This window comes from Narcine bancroftii, chromosome 11, assembly GCF_036971445.1.
Source record: "Narcine bancroftii isolate sNarBan1 chromosome 11, sNarBan1.hap1, whole genome shotgun sequence".
In the NCBI taxonomy this organism is placed as follows: Eukaryota; Metazoa; Chordata; class Chondrichthyes; order Torpediniformes; family Narcinidae; genus Narcine; species Narcine bancroftii.
In genome coordinates, this window is record NC_091479.1 from 13,634,722 (window position 1) to 13,653,771 (window position 19,050).

The following is a 19,050-nucleotide window of genomic DNA, read 5'->3' on the forward strand; positions in this document are numbered from 1 at the left end:
TGGGGTCTGCAATGGGTGGGGTCTGCAATGGGTGGGGTCTGCAATGGGTGGGGTCTGCAATGGGTGGGGTCTGCAATGGGTGGGGTCTGCAATGGGTGGGGTCTGCAATGGGTGGGGTCTGCAATGGGTGGGGTCTGCAATGGGTGGGGTCTGCAATGGGTGGGGTCTGCAATGGGTGGGGTCTGCAATGGGTGGGGTCTGCAATGGGTGGGGTCTGCAATGGGTGGGGTCTGCAATGGGTGGGGTCTGCAATGGGTGGGGTCTGCAATGGGTGGGGTCTGCAATGGGTGGGGTCTGCAATGGGTGGGGTCTGCAATGGGTGGGGTCTGCAATGGGTGGGGTCTGCAATGGGTGGGGTCTGCAATGGGTGGGGTCTGCAATGGGTGGGGTCTGCAATGGGTGGGGTCTGCAATGGGTGGGGTCTGCAATGGGTGGGGTCTGCAATGGGTGGGGTCTGCAATGGGTGGGGTCTGCAATGGGTGGGGTCTGCAATGGGTGGGGTCTGCAATGGGTGGGGTCTGCAATGGGTGGGGTCTGCAATGGGTGGGGTCTGCAATGGGTGGGGTCTGCAATGGGTGGGGTCTGCAATGGGTGGGGTCTGCAATGGGTGGGGTCTGCAATGGGTGGGGTCTTGAATGGGTGGGGTCTGCAATGGGTGGGGTCTGCAATGGGTGGGGTCTGCAATGGGTGGGGTCTGCAATGGGTGGGGTCTGCAATGGGTGGGGTCTGCAATGGGTGGGGTCTGCAATGGGTGGGGTCTGCAATGGGTGGGGTCTGCAATGGGTGGGGTCTGCAATGGGTGGGGTCTGCAATGGGTGGGGTCTGCAATGGGTGGGGTCTGCAATGGGTGGGGTCTGCAATGGGTGGGGTCTGCAATGGGTGGGGTCTGCAATGGGTGGGGTCTGCAATGGGTGGGGAGAAGGGTCTAAGCTAAGTGATTGAGGAGGTTACAAGTCCCTTCTGCTACTTTTGCCAGGCTTCCATGTGCTCTCAACAAGGAGAATTTAATTATTTTATTGTCACACGCACCGAGATACAGTCAAGGCAAGTTTATTGTCATCTGTTTGTACAAGTACAATCCGACAGTGATCTCCAGTCCTTGGTGCAAAACATGTGGACATACAACCAGATATAACACAAGTTCAGAAAAACAATACATTTGCAGGACAAGCATCCATCTATACAAATAAATAAATATTGTTGCGTTAATATGAGAGTCTCAGATGGTGAGTTTGTGCAGTTTCTTTGGTCGATCAGCATTCTCACTGACTGTGGGAAGAAGCTCTTCCTCAGCCTGGTGGTGTTGGCTCTGGTATTCCCGTATCTCTTCCCCGAGGGGAGCAAGTGCAATATGCTGTGGAAGGGGCCCTCCACGATTTTGTGCACGCTCTTCAGACAGCGATCCTGGTAGATCACGTGATTGGGGGAGACGGACTCTCTGCCACTCTTGTGGACCGATGGATTGACCTCGGATCCATTTCTCCACAGCGATCGCACCACACTGTGATGCAGCCGGCCAGGACGCTCTCGATAAAGCTCCTGAAGAAGGCTGACATAACGGTGGCCGGTAACCTCACCCACTTCAGTGGATAGATATAGCAAGTAGCTTTGTTTTGCATGCTGCACTCCTCACTTTGCCCATTTTTCCTTCCCCCAGCCTTTGAATTTCGGAGGCTGCCTGATTTTAGCTTGTACCTTGAAGGGCTCAGGCCTGAAACATTGGTAATATATCTTTACCTCCTAAGAAACTGGCTGAGTTCCTTCAGCTTTTCTGAATAAAACAGAGACCCAGGGAAGGTGCATTGATTTAGCATTTCCACGTTTCTTTCCGGATTTCTAAGCAGGAACATATAGTCGGTTAAAACACACGAGGTCACATTAGGGCGTAATAAAGGACTGATTGGAAGAGCAGAATGAGTGAAATTATACTGTGGCGGCTCGCCCACGCAACAGGTGAACCAGGTCACGGAGTCGCGGGCACGTCCATGGCAGGTCTGACTGTTAGAGAACCGGGTGCGGGGCAAGCCCACAGCCTGGTGGCTGACATCGTAAAGGTCCCAGGAGTCGCAAGCGTCATCGGGTTTCAAGGGATTTAAAAGTGCGCGAGAGTTCTATTAAAGTCAGTTGGTCAACTCTGCTTGGTTCTATCGGTCTTTGTGTGCCTAGTGTGGCTACTCCAGGAAACAGGCACTTCAGCCAACCAAGTCCACACTAATCAAGTACCTACATCAACCTCATTTTATTCTCCTTAACATTCAAATCAACTCCCCTCAGATTCTTCCACTTACATAGGTGAATTGGCTGCTCTATGCATGCTCTAACAACCCAAAGTATTTGGGATGTGGAATGAAAGTGGAGCACCTGGTAGGAAATCCACACAATCTGCAAGAGAATGTACAAACTCCATACCAGAGGTCAGGATCGAACCGAGCTGCACCACTGTGTCACCCTTCAATACTTAACAGGTCTTAAGTAGGTCGATAGGCTGTTACCATATAACAGTCACTGCACAGATACGGCCAACTTGACCCTCTAGTCCATGCCAAACTCTTTCTCCCACCTAACCCCACTGACCTACACGCAACCCGAAACCCTCCATTCCTTTCACGTCCATATCCAATTTCTCCTTAAATGCAAATATCGACCACATTGTCCAGAAGCTCATTCCATACACCCACTACTCTGAGTAAAGAAGTCTTCCCCCCCCCCCCCCACCACGTTTCCTCTAAACTTTTGCCCACCGACTCTCAGCTCATATTCTCTCTGGAAGTGGAAAGGCTTTTTCCTTTAAGGGGGCGATACAAATGAGAGGATATCTATATCCCTAATAATTCTAAAAACCTCAATCAAATCTCCTCTCAGCTTTCTGCGCTCCAAAGAATAAAGACCTAACTTATTTAACCTTTCCCCACAACTTGGACCCTGTAACCCCAGCAACATTTTAGTAAATCTTCTCTGCGCTCTCTCCAAATTGTTGATATCTTTCCTACATTTTGGTGACCAAAACTGCACACAATGCTCCAAATTTGGCCTCACCAACGCCTTGTACAATTTTAACACAACATCCCAGCTCCTAGACTCAATGCTCTGATTTATAAAGGCCAACATACCATATGCTTCCTTCACCCTATCCACATACGACTTCACCTTCAAGGAGTTATGTGCCATTATTCATAGATCCCTCTGTACTACTACACTCTTCAATGCCTGTGGTGATAAGACCACCAGCTGACTGCAGGGGGCAATCTCCGTACCTGCAGGAAGACCACCAAAGGACTGACTCCACCTGGCCGGCTGTCAATCAGCCGACCTGAATATAGACCTGAGCCGGCACCTCCCGAGCCAGTCACACGGGGAGTCGCCTGAAATAAAGCCTGTTGTACCGTCTTTTGAGCTTTGTGCTAGCTTGTTGCTATCTCAGGGTGCCACAATGCCCTGCCATTCAACGCACGTGTCCTACTTTGATTAGCCCTACCATGGAGAACAATTAGTGAGGGAACACGATCAACTGCAGATGCTGTTATTGTAGTTAACACACTAAAATGTTGGAGGATCTCAGCCGGTCTTTTCAGCATCCATGGGAGACAAAAATATATCGCTGACGTTTCGGGCCTGAGCCCATCTTCAAGGAATAAGCCAGAAGCAGGAAATCTCAGAATTTAAACAATGAGGGAAGAGTCCATATCATCAAAAGGTGCTAATTGGATAAGGGACAAGGTAAGAATTTATCATTTTTGTGCAAATGGAGAGAGAGAGATGGGGAGTGGGGGATTTTAAGGACTGTTTGGGGGCCCCCAAATGGTGGAGAGGGAGGAGGTTTGGGTGCAGGTGGAGCATTTCCTGTGGCCACAGGGGTAGTCCCCGAGGGGAGGATTGGTGGGGAGGGAGGAGTGGGCAAGAGAGTCACGGACAGAGGGGTCCCTGCGGATGCTGGAGAGGGGAATTGGCGGAAATGGCGGAGGAGGATGTGTTGGATGTGGAGGCTGATGTAGGTGAGGACAAGAGGAATCCCGTTCTTTTTGCGCTTTGGGGTGGAAGGCGCCAGGGCAGATGTGCGGGGAATGGAGGATATGCGAGTGAGTGCCGAGTTGACGGTGGTAGATCGAAAGTTATGTTGTGGACCTTTTCCGTGTTTTGGTTTCCTCCCACCCTTCAAAAAAGTACTGAGGTTGTAGGTCAATTGGGTGTAATTGAGCAGCACGGCTCATGGGCCAAAATGGCCTGTTACCGTGCTGCATGTCTGTAGACCTGGGCATGCTTAATCAGGAAAGATGTAGACAGGTTTTAAAAGCAGCTCACATTAAAATATTGTGCAATTACGTTGATATAGATTGAATGCATGTCGATGCGCACATTCTTCAGACAACAGTACAGGTCTACCCTGCTTCATGAAACTAGAGTGTTCAAACAGAACCTTTCGCAAGCCAAAATGGTGAGAAGCAGAAGCAATTACCATCAATTTCTAAGAGAAACTTTTTTAGGCGTTCCCAGATCCAAAAAATAACCCACCAAATCATACCAAATAACACAAAATTTAAATTAACACTAACATTTATTAAAAATCAGGAATGATATGATAAATACACAGCCTATAAAGTGAAATAATGTCTGTACAGTGTACTTAGGCCAAGTATTCAGAGGTTGGGGTGGTTGGAGCTCCAGGAGACTGGGATGTAGAAGAGAGCGGAAAAGGGACACCTTATCCTCACCTAAATCCGTCAGGTCGCTAACGCCCTCACCTTCTATTTCTGCCTGCCTCGACGTCAAAGGTCGAGCTTCGTTGTCTGCTGTGGCTGATGTTGGGTGTAGTTCCTGGGGAAGGAGTTGCTCGGGGTGCGCGCACAGACTTATGACGGCTCGCTGCTTTCGGCTCATGATTTCGCAAAAACTCTTTCATAAAGACGAACACAGGTTTCTTCGTAAAAGTGAATTTGTGTAAAGCGAGTATTCGTAAAGTGGGGTATGCCTGTATAGTTCGTGTACTTAACATTAGCATTCTTTAGCCCCTCCCACACTTGCAAGTGATCCCAAGGAATCAAATGCCAATCAGCCTTTGAAGTGCCTAGTGTGAAAGCAAAATCAGCTTAATGCTGGTATCAGATGACATCATCTCACACCAGGGATTGACGGCCTTGACTGCTAGTACAATTCCCAGCATCTGCAGAGGCCGGTGTTATAATCAGGCAAGTGTGAAACAGGTAATTGCATTGTGGAATTGAAATGACCCAAGTTTTTGCGTGAGTGCAGGAAGATTAAAATGAAGGTACAAACTTTGCCATGGGGAAGTCAGAGTCGGGGGGGAGAGAGAGAGAGAGAGAGAGAGAGAGAGAGAGAGAGAGAGAGAGAGAGAGAGAGAGAGAGAGAAGAAATAAACTGCAATAAATAGCAACGGCAGACAATTTTTAAACTGTGTGGGAAAATTGGTAGCACTATAGAGCTCAATTTTAAAAAGCAATGGCGGACTTGACTTCCCAGAACGTTGTGCGGCAGAGAAACCCCTCTATGAATGCTCCATGCATTCAGCCAGGCATACAGCCCTTTCTCTGCCACATGGAATTCTGGGAGGGCAGGCCCCCCCATCACCTTTTCCTACAAATATTTATTAATTGTACACACTACCAACTTTCCCACACTGTTTAAATTGTATGTGATTGCGCTATAAACTTTCCCATGCTATATAAATTGAGCGCTACCAACTTTCCCACCATTTAAAAATTGTCCGCTATTGCTATTTACCACTTTCCTATGGTCTCTTATGAAGGTTTATATTGGTCGGCACAACAACAAGAGGGACTGAAGGGCTCATACTGTTATGTTATAATTAGGCATGATCAATTTTGATCAGGATTTAAGGCAGGTCCACCATCACTCGATGTGTCATGACGTCACCGGTAGAAGGTAGAACGTTCCTAACCCCGTGGATGGCTCCTTGCAAGTGTGAAAGCGTTCAGTGTCCCAGTTAGGAGTGGCCCAGCATGAAAAGCCAAAGCCCCCATTCCTATCCTAGGACACTGAACAGCCAATTTAGTGGGATGCAAGTGTGAAAGGGCCTATAGTCTTCAGGAAGATTCAATACAGCAAAACTAGATAGCAACCAACTGTGATACATTTGGTTACATTTATGGCAAGTGAATGCTTAATCCTCAAAGCCCCTTTCACATTTGCATCCCACTAAATTGGCTGTTCTCTCACACCCCCCCCCCCCACCCACCCTCCACAACATCAATTCCCACTCTGACCCCTGCTTGATCTTTGCTGTCCCCTCTGAGACAGAGCACTCAGACCTCAGAAGAGGCCTCACCTTCGTCCCTCTCTGCCCACTCCTCAATGAGTTCCCAGCACGTCATGATGCCAAACTTGTCGCCTCCACCTCCAGGCTCAGTTCCATGGCCGTGACTCTCCACCCAAGACCCTTTCTCCCACTTCAAGGCGTCTTCCTCCTCCTGGACACCTCGTCTTGGCCAACTGCCCACTCTGGATCTTTTTATTTCCAACTGCCATCGAAACATCAACCCTCTCAACTTTACCACCCCTCTCTCATAGACCAACTCCTCAGCTCCTCAGAATGCTCTGCCCTCCCCTCTCTCCGCAACAATCCCAACTATGTATTTTTTAAAACTTTGCTACATAAGGGACGCTGCTCAACCTGCTGTGCTTTTCCAGTATTTTGTGTTTTTACATCAGTTCATCTGTTATCACATTGAATGGCGGAGCAGTCAGGTGGCCTATTCCTGCTCTTGTATCCGATATTCTTGTGTTGAACACAATTGCCGGCAGCCCATTCCATCCACCCACCACATCCCCTCTGCACTCACTACCAAGCACCTCCAAACTATGCCCCCTTGTGTTGGCCGTTTTAGCCTCTGACCATCCACACAATCAACGACTCTCGTCAATTTGTACAACCTTATCAGGTCACCCCTCATCCATCCTCGCTCCAAGGAGAAAAGATCACTCACGAGGCATGCTCTCCAATCCAGGCAGCACCCTTGTAAATCTCTGCGGCCTCCAGTTTTTAAATTTAGATGTACCACATGGTAACAGGCCGTTTTGACCCACGAGTCCGTGCCATCCAATTTACACCCCATTAACCTACACCAGGGGAGTAGTGCTAATTTTTTTTTAGATGTCAGAGCTCACCAAAAATGGTGACAAGGAGGTGCCGAAGCCATCACGAGGTGCCAGAGCGGCGCTCCGGTGAACACTGGCAGCACTGCACCCCTGACTGACACCCCAGGATGTTTTTGAACGGTGGGAGGAAATCGGAGCCCCCGGAGAAAAATTACGCAGACACGGGAAGCATGTTCAAACTTCTTATAGACAGCGCAGGACTGGAACCACGGTCCAGTCCCGATCGCTGGCACTGTAAAGGCATTGCATTAACCAGGATGCCATCCATACTCAGATTTATTGTCAGAGTACATACACAACTTCACATACAACCCTGAGATTCTTTGTCCTGCAGGTGAGGCAGAACTTTTACCACTTATTAGTAGTACAAAAAAAAAATTCGACAATATATTTCAGACATACATATATAACACACACAAACTGCAAACAGAAAAAGAATATAAACAGATTGACTGTGCAATACAGAGAGAATTTTTAAAAAATCAAAGTACACAAGAATTCACATCTTTCCTGTACATCCCTGGGAGTGTAGTTCCCTCAACTTCTGGCGGCACAGCTTGGTAGTAAAGTGTTGATGAAATCATTTGAAGCGATGGAAATCACCTGGTGCTAGTGTCTGAGTGGAAGAGAATGTTTGGATTACAAACATTCCTAGGAACTGGGCCAGACTTCTCTCGGAAAAGCAAAGGAGAAAATTCGCGAATGGGCAGACACTGTTAAGCCGAGTTTCCATCATTCTTTCAGCATGTGCCATCACAAAATACGGATTCCAATGCAGAAGGTAATTCTTCTCTTCTTTCCTCTGGTCAGTTGACCACATTTGGGTTCTAATGTTGAAGAATTTCCCAATAGATGGGCAGGATCTGATAGAGCAAGATCTTCAATTACCATAATATCTCAAATTTAGTTGGCTTCTAAATACAATAAAACCCCTGATATCCGGAATTTCAAACATCCACCAGCCTCAAGCAACCGGCAAAACAAAATTGAGAAAGATTCATCTTAAGCCTTAAAATAAAGAATAAATCAATAGGTTTAAAAAAAAATGCAAGTTTGAAATTGTAAAAATGCTCTCCGAAGTAACACATGAACCTTTAGTGAAGAAGGGAGCAAATATTCAGCCAGCGGAGTGCCTTGGTCAGGCTTTGCTCGTAGCAGCTGTTTGAATAAAGTTGTATGAAACAGGAATGGGAGATCGCGCAGGATGAAGAGCTGGTTGATGCCGCTCACCATTGGAGGCGAGTAAAGTGTCTTTTTATCCCTGCTTAGTAAGAGTCGCCCTGGTCAAAGGCTTTAATTGGTTAACTTTAGAGGGGAGGGGGTTAATTATCTGTAATGTTATTGTTCGTCTTTCAGGCGGCTCTGTGGAGGGGGAGGAACCTGCAGATGCAGTGACAGTTAAATGTTTTCAAAGAATGTGACTGAAAATGAAGTAAAATGTTTTAAGGCTTATATATTCATGCAAGTGAAGTTTGTCCAGTATCAAACAGTTAATCTTTTAAACTGTTTATTCTTAACGCAGGTGTATTAGTTAGGCATTGTAAGTCTCAAACAACCGCAAAATACACTTATCTGACATCTATCAATCCTCCTAGGTGCCAGACACCAGGAGTTTTACTATATCAAAACTCCCCCTCCCCCACCACCCCAAGAATATAATTTATTCCATAGAACACAACAGCTTAGAAACAGATTCTTCTCTCCCATCTCATCTGTGCCGAACTGTTATTCTGCCTCGACCCATTGACATGCAACCAAATGTAATTGTCAGATTCTATATGTACAGTCAATAAATTTGATATTAACTCTAGCCCTCCATATTATTCATATCCAAACACCTAGCCAAAGCTTTCCTCAAATGTCAAAACTGAGTCTGCATATTAGATGTATGTCAGCCAGCTCATCCCCTCTGTAATTAGATCTTGGATTTTCTGACGAACAATCTCTTCTCTTCCATTCTCACCTTGAACACCGTTGTGCCTCGGACCTGTGCACTGAATACTGTTCAGTATTCCCTTTTCACCCATGACTGCGCTCCTGTTTATGGTTCTAATTCCATAATCCAGTTCGCAGGAGACATCACATCCGAGGGGATGATGAGTTGGCCTATAGGAATGAGGTCCAGCACCTGGCCACGTAGTGTGGCGACAACAACTTTGCACTTAACACTCAGAAGACCAAGGAGATCAGGCATGCTGGGAACCACACTCATGGAGTTGTGGTGGAATGTGTATCAAGCTTCAAATTCCTTGGGGTCCACGTTTCCGATGAACTCCCCTGATCCCTGAACACCTCCATCCTGATCAAAACAAAAACCAACCGCACCTGTATTACCTGCGGAGCATGTTCACCCCCCGTCCCAGGGTATTGATGGGTTTTCACCGCTGCAGAGAGCTTGCTTAGTTACGGCATCTCAGTACGGTATGGCAATTGTCTCATATCAGGCCGTAAAGCACTTCAGCGGGTGGTGAAAACTACGCAACGGATTCTTCGGCATCCAATTGCCCATCATTGAGGACATCCATCAGGAATGTATCACACCCAACCTATGGACTTTTTACTCTCCTTCCCTCCGGTAGGCGCAACAAGAGCCTTTGTTCTCGAATTGCAGGCTCAATAAGAGCTTCCCCCACCCCCCGCGCCTGAATCTTAAATTCCAGCTTTGAGTGGTACTGCCCTCACGTTGTACTGCCAGTACTTTTATAATTGCTTGTTTGCTGAGTGGGCCCGTTTTTATTTGTATACAGCACGATTTCTTAAACTTCTGATTGGATACTAATTGTATTTCATTGTCTTTGCATTTTACCAGTTCAATGTCAATAAAGTTGAATCTAATCTAATCCAATCTCATATTATGAATGCAAAATACAATTTTCTTCAATCTCCCAAGCAATTAAGTACACTCTCTCACAACATATCAACATAACAAATGTTTCATCCTAAAAGACTGTAAACATTTGAGCCGTTCCAAAGAAGCCAGTCCCTCTGTATGCAGTCGCTACAGGACCCTAAAGCAGCCATTCACACCTTTTTCTGACTATGGCACCCCCTTGGACTCTGCTCAAAGTTTATGGGCCCCCTGTGAAGCAGTCAAGTTGGTTTCTTCTCTCCTACCGACTACATAAAAATGATTTGATTTCAGTCCACGGACCCTTCCTCCCCCCCTTAAATATGCTGTGCCCCCCCCCCCCCAAAGAGGTCTATAGGGCCCCTGTTGAGAAGGGCTGCCTAAATTGTGGTCTTTGCTGAGGTTCCCACGAACTTCAGTTCATCCTCATTGAGTAATCCTGCAGCATGAAATATGCCATAAAATATGGAGGGGGAATTCAATCATGGCATGCCTTTTGTCACATCGCAGCACCTCTACTTTTGAAGAAGTCCGAGGAGATTTGGCACGTCCTCGAATATGCTATCAAATCTCTGCAGGCGCACTGTGGAAAGAATGCCGACCGGTTGCATCACTTGCCCGCGTCCAGGAACACAGAAGACTGCAGAAAGCGCCAAACCCAGCCACGTTCATCACAGGCACCAACCTCCTGTCCACTGAAGATATACAGCGAGGTACAGCTCAAGATGGCAGTCAACATCATAGAGGACTCCCATCACTCTGGTGTCTAGTTCTTCTCGCTGCTACCTTCAGACCATAGGTAATAGAAGCCTGACGCCCGAAACCTCTAGGTTTGAGGACAGTTTTCTCCCTACTACCTATCAGGCTTGAGAATCCATCAGCCCTACGCACCCCCCCACCCCACTCCCGCATACTACCCTAACCATAAAAGATCATTTTTTGGTATTAATTGCAACAGCAATAAAGACCATACGACTTAGGAACAGAAATAGGCTATTCACCCCATCGAGTCTACCCCTCCATTCAGTCATGAGCTGATGAATTTCCCCACTCAGCCCCATTGCCTGGCCTTCTCCCCAAAACCTTTGGTGCCCTGGCTAATTCAGAACCTACCAATCTCTGTCTTGCATACACCTAATGACCTGGCCTGTGGCAACAAATTCTACAGCTTTACCACCCTCTGACTGAAGAAATTCCCACATATCTCTGATCTAAGAGGACGCCCTTCAATCCTGAAGTTGTGCCCTCTTGTCCTGGACCCTCCCACCATGAGAAACAACCTTTCTACATCTACTCTGCCCACATCTTTCAACATTTGAAATGTTTCAATGCCATCCCCTTCCTTCTCCTAAATTTAAATGAATATGGACCAAAAACTGTCAAGAGCTCCTCATTCCTAGAATCACCTTCATGAACCTCCTTTGAACCCTCTCCAACGTCAGCACATCTTTTCTTAAATGAGCAGCCCAAAACAGTTCACAATACTCCAAGGGAGATCTAACCAGTGCCTTATAAAGCCTTAACGTCCCTGATATACATTCTATTCCACATGAAATGAATCGCATTTGCCTTTTTCACCACCTTCTGAACCTGCACGTTTACCTTCAGGTCATTCTGCACGAGGACTCCCAGGTCCCTTTGCATCTGGGTATTTTCAATGTTTCTCCCTATTTAAAAAAATAGTCTGCCCGTTTATTTCTTTCTACCAAAGTGCATGACCGTGCACTCTCCGACGCTGTGTTTCATCTGTCGAAGTCCTCCCGCTGCCTCCGTGTTTCCTCAACACCTCCTGCTCCTCCACCTACTGTGCTACCATCTGCAAACTTGGCCACTCAAAGCCGCTCATTCCATAACCCAAACAATATAGAACACAAAAGGAAGTGGCCCCAACAACGACCCCCGTGGAACATCACTAGCAACTGGCAGCCAATCAGAATTTGACGCTTGCATTCCAACTCTCTGCTTCCTGCCAACTACTGCACTAGTAGGTTTCCTGTTGTATCATGTTAAGTAGCCTCAGGTTTGCCTTCTGAAAATCCAAATACCAATAGTTATTGATCCTTTTACAATTATCGTCTGTGTCAATTTTTCTGTGTCTTGGCACGATACGGTAATTTTATAGTCTTGGTGCTGAAGGCTTTCTTGGGAGCTGAAGGCTTCCTGATCGTATCGGAGGGCTGGACCCGGAGCTGATGGATTAAACAGGAGTCTGTATGGCTGCAGAGGTTGCAGGAGCGCTGGAGAAGAATCCACGTACACTCAGTGCCTCTGAGGGGACTCTCTTCTGCTTCTCTTTCTCTCATCGTTAGGGGCGCTGGGCAATGCTCACGGCAACTCTTTGTTTGCCATACAGCAGGCAAAAGTTGAAGTAGATCATGTATTGCGGCACAATTAGTGCGACGCTATTACAGCACCAGAGGCCCGAGTTTGAATCCAGTGCTGTCTGTAAGGTGTTTGCATGGGTTTTCCCCAGGCGGACCAGTTCAAAATGTACGGGGTTGCAGGTCAACTTGGGTGTAATTGGGAAGAAATGGTTTAGATGGCTGGAATTGGCTTCTTCTGTGCTGTAAATAAAACTTTAAAAATATTACATGTCATAAAAGGAATCTTATCCTTGATGCATCTTAGGAACCTGTGTGACTGCAGCAAGAATTTCAGTGCATCTGTGCACTGTACACATTTATATGACAATAAAACTCATTTTATCATATCAGAATTCTTATCAAATTACAAAGAATAAGCAGATCAAACCAGTGTTTGGTTGAATTTGACCTAACTTGAGGATTAGTTGCGGTTCATACCTTTGCCCTGACGTGGCATATACTAACTGCTGCACTCCAGGGCTCGCTCTCTTGTACACTCCATTATTGACGGGTTGAAGTTCAGCTTCCAATTGTTTACACCCGTAAGCATCTTCTCCATTCTGTATCTTGATAAATCTGTGGAATGAAACAACAAGGTTGCAGTTTCTTGTTAGACTTGAAGATGAGCTCCATTCCTTGTTGGGGGCAAGGCGCAACCCAACCATCAGAAAGTTTGAGGAAAGTGGTGGATCAACGATGTAAATAAAACGCAAAACTCTGCAGACACCGTGGTTGAAGTAAAAACACGATGTTGGAGAAACTCAGCAGGTCAAACGGTGTACTTTATCTAGCCAACATTTCGGACTTAAGCCCTTCATCAAGGAATGGAGAAATGTCAACAGGCACCTGAACAAAATGGTGGGGGTGTGGGGCACAGCCCCAAAAGCAGGAGGTAATAGTGGATAAGGGAGGGAGGGCAGAGCAGCGGGAAGCAGGGATGGCTCTGTGCGTAGAGAGGGATAGACAGAATAAATGAGAGTAGGCTCTTTCCACTGAGATTAGGAGAGATGGATGTGGCTTTAGGGTGAAAGGGAAAAGGTTTAGGGGGAAGTTCTTCACTCAGAGAGTGGTGGGAGGGCGGAACAAGCTGCCAGCTGATGTGGTGGGTGCAGACTCGATCTTAAGGATAAATTGGGTAGATAGATGGATGGGAGATGTCTGGAGGGTTATGGAATGGGAGCAGATGATTGGGACTAGCTGAACAATGGTCAGCACAGACTAGAAGGGCTGAATGACCTGTTTTCTCTGCTGTAGCGTTCTATGGAGTGGAGCGCTAAAGACGTCAATGGGAAAAGGAAGGGAGAGAGAATGGAAACCAGAGAAGTCAATGTTCATGCCATCCAATTAGAGGCATTAGACAGCAAGAGTTAAGACTTTTACAGAATCAAACCAGGCAGTACAGATCTGGGTACATATTTCAACCAGTAACAAACATGCTGCCTGAAAACAAAGTCAGATTTCAGATTTATTGTCAGAAAACATACATGACATCACATACAACCCTGAAATTCTTTTTCCTGCAGCAGGAAGAGGCAGTCTTTAAAAAAAAAAACTACCCAACATTTAAACAAACTGCGATACAGGGGTGGGGGGGGGGGAAGAATCAAAGTGCAAAAGTACGAGTCCTTAAATGAGCCCCTGATTGAGTTTGTTGTTGAGGAGTCTGATGGTGGAGGGGGAGCAGCTGTTCCCGAACCTGGCAGGGAAATCACCTCTTTGCTCATCCACGTGCCCAACAGAGTACCCCGCCGCAAACATTTAAACCCATTTTCATAAACTTGTGAATGGTTTAAAGGCCGATTCTCTGCAATCTGTTTTTTTTTTAAAACTAGTTTTCCTATCAGCTATTGGTTAGCTACGATGCCAATCATGAGGCCAACCGGTTCCTATTGCTTGAAGCAACACTTCATCGTCAGTAGTGTCACGCCAATCAACTCTTATTCTGTCATCACCTTGTGCTGATCGAATGCTTGGTTTGTAAATGTGAATTGGCCTACATTTTCTGAAATTCCACATTTGCAGTGATTGTATTCCTTCAGGATGCAATTAATTTCAAAGTGCAAGAACAAGATTATACAGCATATAATGATAAACACAGAACAGATTTTAAATAGACATTTTAAAAATGTACAATAGTTTATGCTTTTTTTAAACTATAGTATGTATTTTAATGTAATATTTCAAGCCAATATTTTGTTTCAGCTTTGCATCAACATATTTCTCTCTTTTTCTTTGGAAACATTCAAAAAATATCTTGGTTTCAGGCTGTAACATTTTTGGATACGTTTACATTTATTTCAAATTCATGCTTGTTGTCACTTTGAGCCCAGGAAAGGATAGATCCTCAAAAATATTCGGTTCATTTATCAGCGGCATCTTATTAATCCTTTATCCTCGTACAGGATCACGTGGATTTTATAAATACATATTTGTCCACAAGCAGACTGTAGCTATTGCCATTTTAAATTTTAGGGTTGTGTATGTTGCATTAATCTATATTTTTTTGTATATAATACAATGAATGAACAGAGCACAATTGTAGCCTTTCAAGGAACAACAGAGCAGTTTGCAAAGATCTGTGCAATACACAAAAGTGCAGGAGAACGTCAGGTCGCGCAGCTTCCAGAGGAGAGGATAAGGCAATCAACGTTTTGGGGCAGCAGATTTATTTTCCCCTCACTGCAAAGATGTGCGAGTGTTTTTGTTATGCGCTGATTCAGCATTGTGTTTCCCACGAACTGAAGACTGACATTATCGGCCCCTGATGGAGGCCTTAATGTTGCATCACAGATGCAGTAACAATGCTTTGGGCCAGGATGAAAGAAAGAAGGGTCACCGACACAAATTTAACCCACCCCCTCACCCTCAAATGCTTGCGTGAAAGCAGTGACTCAGAAGAATGAATGAAACAATGCAAGAATACTTTTGTTCCCTCCCCCCATCCTCAGCCAAAACAAAAGATGGGCCTATTTCCTGCTGCCAACTCCATGCTCATATTAAAAGGACCTGGAGTGAAAACAATACATTTTCTGCTTGTACATACAGATGCATTTTAGAAGTCCTGATGTTTGCACGCTACTTTCCTTAACACATGGTTACTGCTTCAATTGAGAAGAGATTAATTTATTTAATCTCTTTTGTCAAATAGTTTGAAAGCATTTTAAAAAAAGATATTTTAAAATCTCACCTGAAGGAAAGTGAGGGGGGGGGGGGGGAAGGAATCTTATAGAAACATACAAAATTATGAAAGGCATTGATAAGCAAGTTGTTTCCATTGGTGGGGGAGACATAGATTCAAGATAGTAGCCTTAGGACGGAGAGGAGAGGGTGGTGCGTCTGGAATTTGCTGCCCAGTAAATATATTGGGGACAAGTTTGAATAGATTTCTACGTAGTAGGAGAATCAAGGGATATGGGGGGGGGGGGGCAGGTAGGGGGAGACGAGCCCATTTCTTTTTGTTCTTTCCACATGTAGTGAATGCATTACATGAACAATTAATAGCTATTATGATCCGGCGTGATGTGCCATCACAATGTCTTTGGGCAAATAGTTTGAAAGCATTTTAAATAAGGCGAAACCTCGTCTTAAGATTTCACCTGAAGTGTAGTTGCTATGAGAGTGCTATGTTTCCATGTGGTGACCCATTCTATGTGCGGGCTTTCCTACCACTGTTATCTGGGTGACAGATCAGAAGTCTTTCTTCTTTGGCTTGGCTTCGCGGACGAAGATTTATGGAGGGGGTAAAAAGTCCACGTCAGCTGCAGGCTCGTTTGTGGCTGACAAGTCCGATGCGGGACAGGCAGACACGATTGCAGCGGTTGCAGGGGAAAATTGGTGGGTTGGGGTTGGGTGTTGGGTTTTTCCTCCTTTGCCTTTTGTCAGTGAGGTAGGCTCTGCGGTCTTCTTCAAAGGAGGTTGCTGCCCGCCAAACTGTGAGGCGCCAAGATGCACGGTTTGAGGCGATATCAGCCCACTGGCGGTGGTCAATGTGGCAGGCACCAAGAGATTTCTTTAGGCAGTCCTTGTACCTCTTCTTTGGTGCACCTCTGTCACGGTGGCCAGTGGAGAGCTCGCCATATAACACGATCTTGGGAAGGCGATGGTCCTCCATTCTGGAGACGTGACCCATCCAGCGCAGCTGGATCTTCAGCAGCGTGGACTCGATGCTGTCGACCTCTGCCATCTCGAGTACTTCGACGTTAGGGATGTAAGCGCTCCAATTGATGTTGAGGATGGAGCGGAGACAACGCTGGTGGAAGCGTTCTAGGAGCCGTAGGTGGTGCCGGTAGAGGACCCATGATTCGGAGCCGAACAGGAGTGTGGGTATGACAACGGCTCAGAAGTACATTTGGTCAAATGGCCCAGATAGGTGCTTTCCTCATTTTGTACGCTTTCAGGCCACATGGAAGGAGGTGGTTTAACCCATCGAGTGTGCTAGCCCTCAGCCAATTTGTTGGGGATATTAAACATTCCCATTCCTCGATTTGTTTCTCCGCAACCTATTCGCTCCCACATCCCTATCAATACTTCCTTGATCTAGGGTCAATTCCGAGTAACCTATGAACATCCGCCAGGAAACCCACAGGAAACTGCAGATGCTGGAACCTAAAAAGAGACACCATCTTCTGGAGAAACAGCAGGTCGAGCAGCATCAGTATGAGAAAAAGAATGATCAATGTTGTGGGCTGGATCTCTTCATCAGGACTAATCTGCTGAGTTCCTTCTGCAGATTGTGTTCAGTCTAACAGCCAGTAACCCTTTGGGTTGTGGGAGTTACATTTAGACAGGGTCTGAAAAGAGGTAGATAAAATATCACGAAGTGCCAGGCAATGATTGCCTCTTTCAAGGAAGATTTTAATCAGGTACCCTCAATATTCAATGGCACTACCAGGATTCCCAACATCCTGGGAAATTGCCATCGACTGGGTGGGGAAACACAACTGGAATGGTCACAAACTGTGGGGAAAAGTCACATCCTGGATCTCCTCTACATCGGAGTCTGGGAGATCACATTGTTGAGCACCTTGGCTCAGTCTGCTGCAAGAGTGTGGAGCTCCCAGTGGGCCACCCACTTCAATGCCCCATCCCATTCCCTTGCTGACATGTCTGTCCGTGGTTTCGTGCCCTGCCAGTCTGAGACCACCTGCAAATTGGAGGAGCAACACCTTCCAACCAGATCGCCTTAACATTGACTTCTCCAGTTTCCGACAACACCCACCAACTGCCTCCCCCCCACCCCCCCTCTCCTCTTCTCCATCGTCTTCTCCCCAGCTATTTCACTATATGCAAAGAATGACTCACCACCAAAACCTTTCTTCCATTAAGGCACATGTCAGGTGCTTAATGGAAACTCTCTTACCTCGTTGAGTGTAGCTTTAACTTCCAAGGTTAAGAAATATTAAGAAAGTATCTCTCCACACCATGGTACACACGCAACACACAGTATATAATGACCATATAAATTATCAAAATAAACACGTAAACATTTGGGATGATTTAATGGTGACAGGATATTGTTCCTCAAGGTATGGCTCAGTCCCAAAATGTAGGTAGCATATCTTTACCTCCTATGGACACTGCAAGACCTGCTGAGCTCCTCTTGCTTCACACAGCTTTCACTACAATCACAGTATCTGCACTTGTCACAGGATACCCTTTGTCAATCACATAGCCTGCTGGAAGAAGCTATTCCACAGCCTTTCAGTGCTGATTTTAATGCTCTTGTCAGTGGCATCACTAGGGTTGGTGTCGTCCAGTGCAGTAACTCAAGGTGTGGCTCCTCCACACCCCCCACCCCCTGCCCATCCCACCATGGACTTCCTCCTGTACTGAATCACACAGAATCCTTAGTAATGTTTTGGAACTAATGTTACTTGTAAATCGTAATTCCTGAATGCAATGGTAAGGAGATAAACAAGCAAAATTAAAATTACACCTTTATATTACAATATCACATAGAGACGAAGTATATTTATATAAACATAGTTTCATAGGGTTAAAGTGAAAATTCTTTTCCTTTAATTACTACTTCATAATCAAAAAAATTATTGATCTCAGTTCACAAATACTAAATACCACAATATTGGAGCTAAATACCAGAAAATTTGACAAAAAGCAGCAACTGGCAGCAACAAAAACAACAGCGCTTGCTTGTAGCATGTCCAGACGAAAGCACTCGAATCGAAGCATCGTTGTCATTGGGGAATTACAACAGCTCTGACAGAAGCACGTTAGAAGATTAAAAAAGTAAATGAGCCTCAAGTTTCAGTTTTGTAGGTACATGTAAGCTGAGCTTACGAAAAATGTTTTTGTTCTAACTAACAATGGGGATATTTTTATTAAAAATAATAAATTTCTGCTGAAACGCTGCACTAAAGTTTTATAGAGAGTCATTTTGTTGTCACCCCCTTCTGATGGCGTCACTAGATGCGGTACGCACCCCTCTTTCCCTTCCGCCCCCCCATGATACCAGTGCCTCTTGCACCACATTTTTGATGGTAGTGAGTTAGAGACTAGAACACAACCCATTGAGAAAATATAGGGAAGTGATTTTCTCGGCAGTTTTGATGATCCTCTATATTGACGTCCAGTTTGAAGCTTTGCACCTACTGTCCCACACAATGATGCAGCCAGACAGGGCACTCTCAATTATGCTTCTCTAAAATGTTGTCAAGATGGGGGTCAGTCGCCTTGCCCCTCTTCAGTGTA

The 19,050-nt window shown here is 45.9% G+C and overlaps 1 protein-coding gene across 9 annotated transcripts in view; it reads right to left on the reverse strand.

Annotated features, from left to right (window-relative positions):
• Positions 1 to 12,914, reverse strand: part of LOC138745530 (protein mono-ADP-ribosyltransferase PARP6-like) — a 119,347-nt gene extending 106,433 nt beyond the window's left edge. For all 9 annotated transcript variants that reach the window (XM_069902664.1, XM_069902665.1, XM_069902667.1 and 6 more), the window contains exon 1: positions 12,781 to 12,914. The gene's annotated coding sequence lies outside the window, so the exon portion shown is untranslated. The remainder of the gene's footprint in view (positions 1 to 12,780) is intronic.
• Between the last annotated feature and the right edge of the window lie 6,136 nt (positions 12,915 to 19,050).